Source organism: Colletotrichum scovillei (genome assembly GCF_011075155.1).
Source record: "Colletotrichum scovillei strain TJNH1 chromosome Unknown Contig00005, whole genome shotgun sequence".
Taxonomy (NCBI): domain Eukaryota; kingdom Fungi; phylum Ascomycota; class Sordariomycetes; order Glomerellales; family Glomerellaceae; genus Colletotrichum; species Colletotrichum scovillei.
In genome coordinates this window covers 811,466-822,330 of record NW_023336263.1, presented here as the reverse complement: position 1 = coordinate 822,330, position 10,865 = coordinate 811,466, and positions in this window count along the sequence as shown.

Here is a 10,865-nt window from a genome sequence, read left to right as displayed (position 1 = left end):
GATGATGCAATCTTCTGTGTGTGAGCCCTTAGGTGCTGGTTCGAGAAGTGAAATGTGAAAGACTGGATGACACTTCATCGTGTCTGGTAGTCTCAACTTGTAGTTGACGTTTGAGACTTTCTGAATGATTTCGAAAGGTCCGAGCTTTTTGTAGTCCAGTTTGTCGCTTGGTCGTTTTGTTTTGATGTTGCGGCGAAGGAGGTAGGCGCTATCTCCCTCTTCCAAGGTTGGTCCTCCAATCCTTGATCTATTCGCGTTTTCTTCATGCGTTGACGTACAAGCTCGAGATCCAAAGATGCTTTCTTCTGGATTTCTTTGAGTTTTGCCACGCTGGCCACTGCTTTAACAGCTTGTGGTCCTTGTCGTGCTTCTCCGTACACTGTTGGCTGATATCCGTAGTTCAAGTAGAACGGGGATTCTCTTGTGCTTTCGCCAACTGCACTGTTGTATGCGAATTGGGCCATTGGTAACAATGTTACCCAGTTGTTCTGATCGTAGTTCACATAACAACGGAGGTATGTCTCGAGAATCTGGTTGATTCTTTCTGTCTGTCCATCGGTCTGCGGGTGGAAAGAGGTTGACAGTTTGTGATCTGTACCAAGTTGCGAGATCAGGGATCTCCAAAACTTTGAAGTAAACAGAGAGCCTCTGTCAGAGATAATTTCCTTCGGCGTACCGTGGTTGGCAACAACGATTTTGAGGAACGTGTACGCTAACTCCTCTGCGCTGCTGGCCTCTTTGTAAGGTATAAAGTGGGCGAACTTGGTGAGTCGATCGACTATAACCAAGATGCTGTCGTACCATACGTTCGTGAGTGGTTCTTTGGACTTTGGTAGTTTGACGATAAAGTCCCATGAGATTGATTGCCATGCTTCCGTTGGTGGTTGCAATGGTTGCAGCTCGCCATAGGGCTTGTGCGGGCTGTTCTTGCTTTTCTTGCAGGTCGCACAGTCCTTAATTGCTTCCGCAATTTCTGCGCGTGTGGCGGATTTGTCGTAGTGCTGGCGAATCCGTTTCCACGTTTTGTAACTCCTTGGTGACCGTGTGCAGGTGCACTGTGAATTTCCATGATGAGCTCAGGGGTCATCCTTCCAGTCGGGCTGGTACTGATCCTTCTGGCTATCATAAGAAGCTTCGTAGTTGGTACAAGGCTACCGTCTTCTTCTTGTTTGAGGATAACCTGTGTCTCCTCGGGACCGTGACTTCGTGGTCGGGTCTTCTGCTGAGAGCGTCTGCTCTGCTGTTTTCTGAACCTTTCCGATAAATGATTCGGAAGTTGTATTCAGATAGGAACTCGCTCCATCTGACTTGTCGTTTGTTCAGGTTCTTGTTTGTCGTGAAGTTCGCGAGATTCTTGTGGTCTGTGTAGACTGTGACTTCATGCTTGGTTCCGGATAACTGTGGTCTCCATTCTCGAAATGCTTCGATGATGGCCATCAGTTCTTTGTCGTGGATTTGCCAATTCAATTCTGCTCCGTGAAATGCTTTGGAGTAGAAACAACATGGGTGAAGCTTTCCTTGTTCGTCTCGTTGTCCCAAGACCGCTCCCATGGCGAAGTCTGAGGCGTCAGTCTCGACTTCAAAGGGCTTCCGGGGGTCTGGAATTCTGGTAACTGGTTCCGAGACGACCATATTTTTGACCTTGGTGAATGCTTCTTCGCACTTGGGATCCCAAATGAATGGGGCATCCTTTCGTGTCAAGTTGTTGAGAGGTCTGACGATGTTGGCATAGTCCTTGAGAAATCGTCGATAGAAGTTGACGAATCCCAAGAATCCGTACGTCCTTGACGTTCTGCGGTGTAGGCCAGTCCCTGACTGCTTCCACCTTTGATGCTTGCATGTGGATTTGTCCTGGCGTGATGGTGTATCCGAGGAAGTCTACCTTCTGTACGTGAAACTCGCACTTGGAGGTTCGGCGTACAGTTTGGCATCCTGGAGTTTCTGAAATACCATGTGGACATGCTCCTTGTGTGTTTCGAGGTCGGGAGAGAAGATGAGAACATCATCAATGTAGACAACAACAAAGATGTCAACGAACTCCCGGAGTACGTGGTTGACCATCGTTTGAAAGGTTGCCGGAGCATTGGGTAAGTCCGAAGGGCATGACGAGGTACTCGAAGAGTCCTCTGCGAGTCCGAAATGCCGTCTTCCACTCGTCTCCTTCCTTGATTCGAATCTGGTTGAATGCTTCCTTGAGATCTATCGCGGTGAACCAGTTGGCTCCGTGAAGTAGGTCTCTGAGCTCAGTGATGAGGGTAAAGGATAGCAATTCTTCTTCGTGATTTCGTTGAGTTTCCTGTAGTCGATAACTGGTCTCGATTTTCCTCCTTTCTTTGGTACGAAAGAAGGGGAATCCTGCGGGGATTTCGAAGGTCGAATATGTCCCTTTTCGAGCTTCTCGTCGATGTACTCGTCGAGATAGTCTTGTTCTTCTTGATTCATAGGGTATATTGGATAGAACCCGGGTTGCGTTCCTTCTTTGAGTTCGATTTCCATATCCCAGCTGCTGTGTTCTGGTAACCCTGTTTCTTCAGGTTCCATGAATAGTTTCGTGTATATCCGGTACTCCTCGGGTATAGTCTGGAGTCGTTGCGATCCTCGATCGTCGGTACCGGGTGCGAACATCCTGTCGTCTTCTATCGTCCTGATGAAGGCTATGTATCGTGTTTGTTCTTGTTCTTCAGGTGTTGCTTGAAATCCGTTTGAACCCTTTTTCTTAGGTCGTTCAGTGACTGGATTTTCCCATAGGACCTGGCCAGTGGTCCAATCTATCCGTGGGTTGTGTTTTCGTAACCACGAGATTCCTAGGATGACGTCGATGTCTCCAATCTCCGTGATGTCGTACTGTAGTTGTTCTTGTTGATCGTTGATATATGTCGAAAGGTGTACGGTCTCTCGATTGACATATCCGTCATCATAGTCAACTCTTTCTCCTTCTACCGTTTGTAGTTTGTATGGATTGTCCTTCCATACCCATGGTAGGTCGAGTTTGTTCATTACTCTTGGTGATATGAAACTTCCTTGTGCGCCGCTGTCGATTATAGCGCGCAGTCTGTGTCCGTGTATTTCGAGTTTGACCCATAGGTGTGCGTCGTTGCACTGTCTGGTTGCACATAGGAACTTGTCTTCGATTTTCGCCTTTCGTCGTTCCTTTGCGATTGGCCTTCCTAGTTTTTTGACAGTCTGTTTCTCAGTCGTGCTTCTTGTTCAATTTGTTCCTCTCGTTCCCTCCAGGCTTGGGATTTGGGAACGTAGTGGATCTGACAATGGTCGTGTCTACATTCGTCCCATTCCATGTCGTTGCTGTTCTGGCATCGCATAGGAAAGCATGGGTCTGGTTCGAATGTTGCCTTGTCGAGTCCATTGAAGTATGTGAGCGTCCAGTTCGGTAGTTGGTCGTCGACGTAGACGTCCTTGATAGGTCGGTCGTCGCGTCTTCGGGGGTAGAAGCGACTTTCTTTCTTGGGTGAGAGATGCCAGAGACACTTATCGTCGAGGCATTCTGCCCAAAATAATTCTTCGTGGAATGCGTCCTTGGTGTTGAGCAAGGGCTATCTCCTTTGACTAGTGGTGTCATAGGTACTTCCTTAGTTGACTAGTTCCGTGGAACTGTACTGTCTGGTCGTCTTCGTACGGATCAATGTTCTTACACCGTGGTTCTTCGGGTTCCTCATCAGAGCTGGTGTCGTCCACACTAGGATAGAATCCATGGTCGATCTCCGTCTGAGCACGTCGTCGAGCGACGTCGCGAGGTTCGTCCGAATCAGGGTGATTCTTCGTCGAAGGTGTGGCTGCTGGAGCCGATCTCAAGTTCGTCCTTCTTGAGTCGAAAGTCTACCTTTCCATTCTTGATTTCGAAGTCAAGATTGGGCCTCTTGATTACTTCGATTTTGTCTTCGCGTTCTAGGTTCTTGAGTTGTTCTTTGACCTTGCGAATGAATTTTTGTTTCCGTCGTCTCGTCGCATCACACAGATGGATTTGGTCGGGATGTCGTCCGATGGGGTCCCTTCTTCCTAAGGTTGTTTCTTGTTGTTTCGTCGTGCCATGTGGGCGAGATTACCCATGATTTCTTCTGTGTCAGGGCCTCTTTCTTCGAATTTGAGGAGTTGCTCCTTGTACTTGCCTGAAGTCTTTGCATGATTCTTTCTTCAAGGAGATGAAGGGTATCCTTCATGATGGGGTCTGTCTTGGCCTTCTCTTCTATATTCTGGCAGATTTGAGAGAGTATGGCGACACATTCGATGTTGTTATCCTCGAGGGTGAGAGGTCGGTAGATGGGTATCTCTTCTTCTTTGGTTGCCACCGCTAGGGTCTTGACAGGTGGTGGGGTGGTGTCGTATCCGGGTCGTTCGTTGTTCTTGGGTTTTTGGGTACCATCCGGTTTGTTCCTTACTGTCTTGGTGAATAAGGCAGTTGTCGTCATGTAAGCCGTCCATGAGAGTTGTGCGTGGGAATTTCCTTGCTCGCGATATTGGCTCGTTTTTCTGGAACGGGTTGGTGTTGGATGCGTTTGGGTTGTCGGCAGTCTCTAGCCATGTGTCCTGGCTTGTCGCAGTTGTAGCATTTGAAGTCCTTCCTGGGGCGGTTGTCTTCTCTCTTGGCGACACTGAGATCCATGGGACCGTCATGTTGTCCGTAGGCAGTGCTTTGTCGGTTGTTGTTCCAGTTGTTGCGAGGTCGCTGGTTCGCCTGGAAACTGCGTTGAGGTTGCCATTGGTACTTGCGTCCGGTGTTAGGTCGTTCCTTCCTTTCCTTCTTGCGTTCATAGAGTCGGTTGTCAATTCTGATGGCGAGTTCTCCGTACTGAAGGAAGTCTTCTGGTCTGTCGAGCTTGACCAGCTCGTCCTTGACTTCGTCCTTCAGTCCTTGGTAGAACATGAACATTTTGGTGTCGTCAGTGAGGTCCAGTTGGGCACTGAGACGTCTGAATTCGGCGGAATATTCCTTTGCCGATTTGGTTTGTCGTAGCTGCGCTAGGTCGCGTTCAGCTTGTCGTTTCTCGTCAGGGTCCTGGAATAGGGACCTGAGAGCTTCTTCGAATCCATTGAAGTTACTGTAGATGTCGCGTACTTCAGTAGAGCACTCGTCAAGAGTTTCTTTGCTGAGATATTCTTCCTGGATAGGTTCAAACCACTTGAGGGCTCGTCCCTGAGGAAGCTGGCGGCGTGCACAACTTTCTCGGTTTCGCTGGTGAAGTCTCCGTGATGGAAGTTCTGATAGTTTTGACTTGAATCAGAAATCCCTTGAGAGTACCTGGGGTGCCGTCATAGGTGATGGGTGCGCTGAGTTTGAGTTTCTGTCGTCCTCCTGGATGGGGTACCAATGATGTTGGCAGCTCGGAGAGTGTTGACCTCTCCTGAAGCGCCTGAACATTGGTACTTGCTTCTTGTTCTCTGAGTCGGATGACTTCGTTCTCCAGGTCCTGAATGCGCTGAGGGCCATTCCCGAACTGCTGGATCATGATCTTGAGGTTTTGGAGCTCATTCGCGGTTTCGTTGTACATGGTCTGTACCTTGGCGATGTCTGCGTCTCCTTTCTTGACTCTCGCGGAGTCGATCGTAGGTCTCTTTTTTGAGGGTGACCTCATCGTCGGAGTCGACGTTCATAGGAGCTGTCTCCATTTCCTCGGCCAGGCTTCGAACAGGTTGTTTGGAAGAGGCTGAAGAGCCCGGGGTAGGAGATTTGGCTGAGGCGCGGGACGACATCGTTCGTACTGTTTAGTTAGTTTTTCGTAGAGTGAACTTACTGAACAGGAGCAATCAAAGTGTTACGGCCAGCTAGTCGTAGTGAGTATGTTAGCAGAGTTGAGGCTGCGATAACTAAGTAAACAGTGTCGTAGTCGTGGATAGCTTCCTGAAGCTATGTCTGTAAATCGTAAGGTGGGTAAGGCTTCGGTGATCAATCGTAGTCTTGTCAGAAGGGTTCTCAGTGAAGATAGCTGAAAGCGATCGTAAGATCTGATACTAAGTTGATTGCTGAAGAAGCTATGGAAGTCTGTCCTTGTGCCCGGCTCAAGTCCACACTATATACAAGTCTCGTTCCTGAACATATTCTTTGTCCGTATGTTTACCCAACGGTTCCCGTGTTCTGAACATACGGGTTCCGTATCGTGAAAGGACGGACCCCGTATCTCGAACGTACGGAGTTCCTTATCTCTTATCGTCACGTGACTTGTCCCATAGTTCTTCCGTCCCGAGAGGAGTCGCCCTGAGTTCGTGTTCCCGCATATATGGTGTGGTAGCCGCCGTAGGTCCTGTGGGGCAGGCCCTGGCCTTGTCATGCGTGTTGGGTCGTAACACTTTTATCCTTTATTACCGAACTTAGAGAACTATTATATAAAGCTAACTAGTTTACTATAATAAATCTTAAAATAATATTTAATTAAATTAAAATTAAAAAAAGAAATAAATAAAAAATTATATTTTAAATAAAAAAAAGACTTTTTAAATACTTTATAATACCTTTTAGACTTATTAACGTACCCGCTACTTTTTAAATAATAATTAACTATATACTTAGGGAGTATATTAATATTTTTATTATTATTTATATTAATAATATTCTTATCTTCTTACTTAACCTCGAGATATATAAAAATACGTTTATATAATATTTTAAAAAACTAAAACATAAAACTCTTTACTAAACTAAAAAATACGAATTCTATATATAAAAATAGATTTCCTAAGTTATATTATTACCTGAAAAATCTATATATAACGATTTAAAATAGAAATAGTTAGGGACTAGCCTATACTTTTTAATATTAAGAATATTTAATTTTTTAAAACTTATTAATTTTTATTAATAATTCTTTAAAAAATATACTAATATTATAAAACCTTTTAATAATTTAATATAAAAAGATATACCCTTTATTTAAAACCCTAAATATAAAAAGTATTTACTAAAATTAAAAATATAATTATAACCGAACTAATTATTATAATCCTAAATCTAACTAAACCTTTCGAAGTAAAAACTAATATTTTAAACTTTATTATAAAAATAGTACTTAGTTAATAAGATAATAAAAGATACTTATAACCTTACGCTTTTATTCTAAAGCCTTTTATAAAACCGAGCTTAATTACTAAATTTATAATAAAAACTAATAATTATTATTAAAGCTTTTTAAAATAAAAACTATAGTTATCCAGTACTAAGTACGAAATTATAATATATATAAACTATAAAAACTTCGTATATTTTACTATATCTAAGAACTTAAATAAATAATAAGTTTAATAATTAAAATACTTCTCTAAATACTATTTTAAAATAGTCTATTAAAAAATTTAAAAATAATAAAATAGACGCTCTTAATAAAAACCTAACTATAAAGTCAAAGTCCCTAAAGAAATATAAATTATCTTTAAAAAATATAAACGAAAACTTTATATTAGCTTATAAACTCTTAATAATAATTAAAAAGTAATACTAGCTCGATTAAAAAATATCCCTAAAACTATTATAAAAATATATAATACTAAAATATATAGTTACTAAGGTATTATAAAAATATAAAAACGGATTTATTAATATTATAATAAATCTACTATACGTACTAAAATCGCTAATATAATTAAGAATTATATAACTTATAAAAAAATAAAAATAGCCCTATAAACTTTATAAAAGCTATAATTACTACTACTTATATTAAAAATATAGTATTTAATTTTATAAGACTTTATTATTAAACTCAAAATTTAAAGAACTACTTATAAAAATATAATTTAATAATATTTTAATTATTATTAACTAACTTACTAAATACGTATACTTTATACTTTATAAAAATCAAGTAATATAAAAAACTTATATATACGTTCTTTAAAATAATTATTATTAATTATGAATTACTTAAAGAAATTATTTTTAATAGAAGAAGTATATTTATTTTAATATTTTAAAAATCTTTAATTTTATAACTTAGTATAAATTATAAATTATTTACCGCTTTTTATTCGCAAACTAATAAATAAATAAAAAAATTAACTAAATCTTAAAAACTTACTTCTATTATTATATTAATTATAACTAAAATAATTAAGTATTATTATTATTAATAGCTTAGTTTATATATAATAGCGTAATAAGTAAAAGTACAGGATACTTACCGTTCTATCTTAATTATAACTACGAACTAACTACTTATAAAAAGTATAATAAAACTATAAGCTATAAAAACTATAATAAATATAAAAACTTAGAAAACTCTAAATAAAAATCTCGCTAGACCTTAAATTCGTATAATAATATATAAAAAGTATATTAATAAATTAAAAATTAAAAGACTATTTTTAAAAAGGGAATAGCGCCTATCTCCTCTATTAAAATATTAAAATAAAATAACTAAATAATAAATTAAATTATAAAAACTTAAACTTTTAAAATTATATAAAAATCTTAAATATTAATTATAAACTAAGATTTCTAAATATAATAAAATATTATTTAGTCTTTATATTTTACTTTTAAACTAGTATTTAGGGCTCTTATATAAAAACTATATTATTATAAAACTAAATAAACTAAAATATAAAGTTAAGTAAATTATTAACTATAAAATTAAGAATAAAATACGAAAATTCCTAATTAAATAAAAACTATAAATATAAAAATATATAAAAACTTATTACGAACTTTTAAAATTCTTAATAATTTCTTAAAATTACTAAGGACGGTATTAATAAGCTTAGGACGTAAACTCGTTATTAATTCTAAAAATAAACTAATCTATATTATTAAGAACTTATATAAACTATAATTTTTAATTATACTATATTTATAAATATTTAATATAAACTCTAAAGTATTAAACTTATTTATTTTTATATTCCTTAATAAAAGTCTTAACTTAATACTTATATATTAACTTTTAAATTTTCTAAATATAAAATAAACGATTAATAATAATAGTTATTAATAACTAAAAACGAACTAACTCTTTATAAAATTTTAAAAACTCTTTACTTACTTTCTCTTTTTTTTATCTTACTTTTTATTAAATATTAAGCTTTTAAATTATAAAAATATTAAAATAAATATAAAAATAAAAAATAAAAATAAACTTATAAATCAAAATTATTAATATTCTATTATAAAGTTTTTTATTTTAATATAAATCTAATAATAAGAAAAACTTTTATTAAACTAATATAGAACTTTTATATAAAAATAATAAATATAAAATATATTAGTAATTACTAAACGAGCTTTAATAAATTCTAAAAGCGTAAAACACTTATAATCTTTTTTTATTTTTTTAGATTTCGTTTTTAAACTTAATTTTTTATACGACCTAATATAATATTAATATTATAAAAAATAAATAAAAATAAAATAAACTTCTAGCTAACCTAGACTACGGATACTTATTTATAAATCTATAGGACTAGATTTTTAAAAAAAACTTAATATTACGATTTAATATATATAACTAAGATTAGGGCTACCTATAGGCTTATAATGGCTATAATATACTATATATATATAAAAATACTAATATAAAAGTTATTTTAATAAAATAAAAAATTATAAATAAGTTACGTAATAATAAGGAGGACTAATAAATAATAAGCAGTTTATAAATAGGATTAATAAAATAAAAATAATTTACATATAAAACTAATATTATAATATTAGTCTTAATTATAAAAGAACTATTTAAATAGTATACGAGATTTATATTAAACTCGAACTAAGCTCGAAAATAAACTTTTATAACTTTTTAATAATTAATTTAGTATTAAATCTTATAATCGCTTTTAGCTATTTTTATTAAAAACCTTTTTAATAAAACTATAATTAATTACTAAAGCCTTACCTATTTATAACTTATAGATATAGCTCTAAAAAAGCTATTTACGATTACGATACTATTATTAGCTTCGTAGCCCTAACTTTTATTAATATACTCACTACGACTAGCTGGCCGTAATATCTTTGCGTTATATAGAGTAGTTAGGAGGATAGATTATTAAGCTTGGGTATAGTTATAGTTCTTTATTTTAAGTACTAGGTAACTAATACCATAGAGGTATCTTTCTATCTAAGTTTTCCTTATCTTAAGGCTATTGAGGTTAACTATAAACTTAGATAAAGAAGAGGTTATTTAATAACCCTAAGATTTCGAGGTTTAACTCAAAATAATAGTGTTCATAGCGTTGAGTAGACGTTGCAATAGTGTGACTATTCGATATGTAATTGTGTGGATTTTTTTTTTTTTAAGCCCATTGATTTAAAGGGGCGGAGGCGCAGACGTTTCGTTGAACTGATCAAGGTCAGCGGGGTCCTGTGTGCTGGCTGGTGCGGACATGGACTCTAGCCACATGCCGAGTTCCATGCACGGTGAGTGAGATTCTCAAGCATCGTCAAAACGAACAAGGAGGGTGCTCTGACTAAGGTACTTTGCATGGAATTATTACCCCCAAAGACTTGGCATACCGAGGATACTATAAGCCCTCTCCCCCCTATCTTATGAAAAACTCTTTCAGAGGACGGCCCAGCATCCCAGTGCAGGATCCGTGAACGTGATGGCCACCTGTGTCAATCATGATGGTAGCTCGCTTTCGAGTTGCTCGGCATCAACCCAGGGTTGGTGATTGCCGTAGGCAAGCTGGAATGTCTCGGTCATATTGAGACATCATCTACTCCGTACTTCGGAGTTCGGGCTCGTTGAAAGTGGCCATCCACAGGCCCCAAGCCGCGGCAGTTACGCGGGAGCTGGCTTGATCTTCGACCCACGGATGACGGACCACTTTCTCTCCCGAGTCAATAAGACATGGGTTTTATTGACGCGTCTAAGACCACGTTCCAACGAGCGACTCTGCTGGGATGTGTCGGCCGCGGCTGTGTG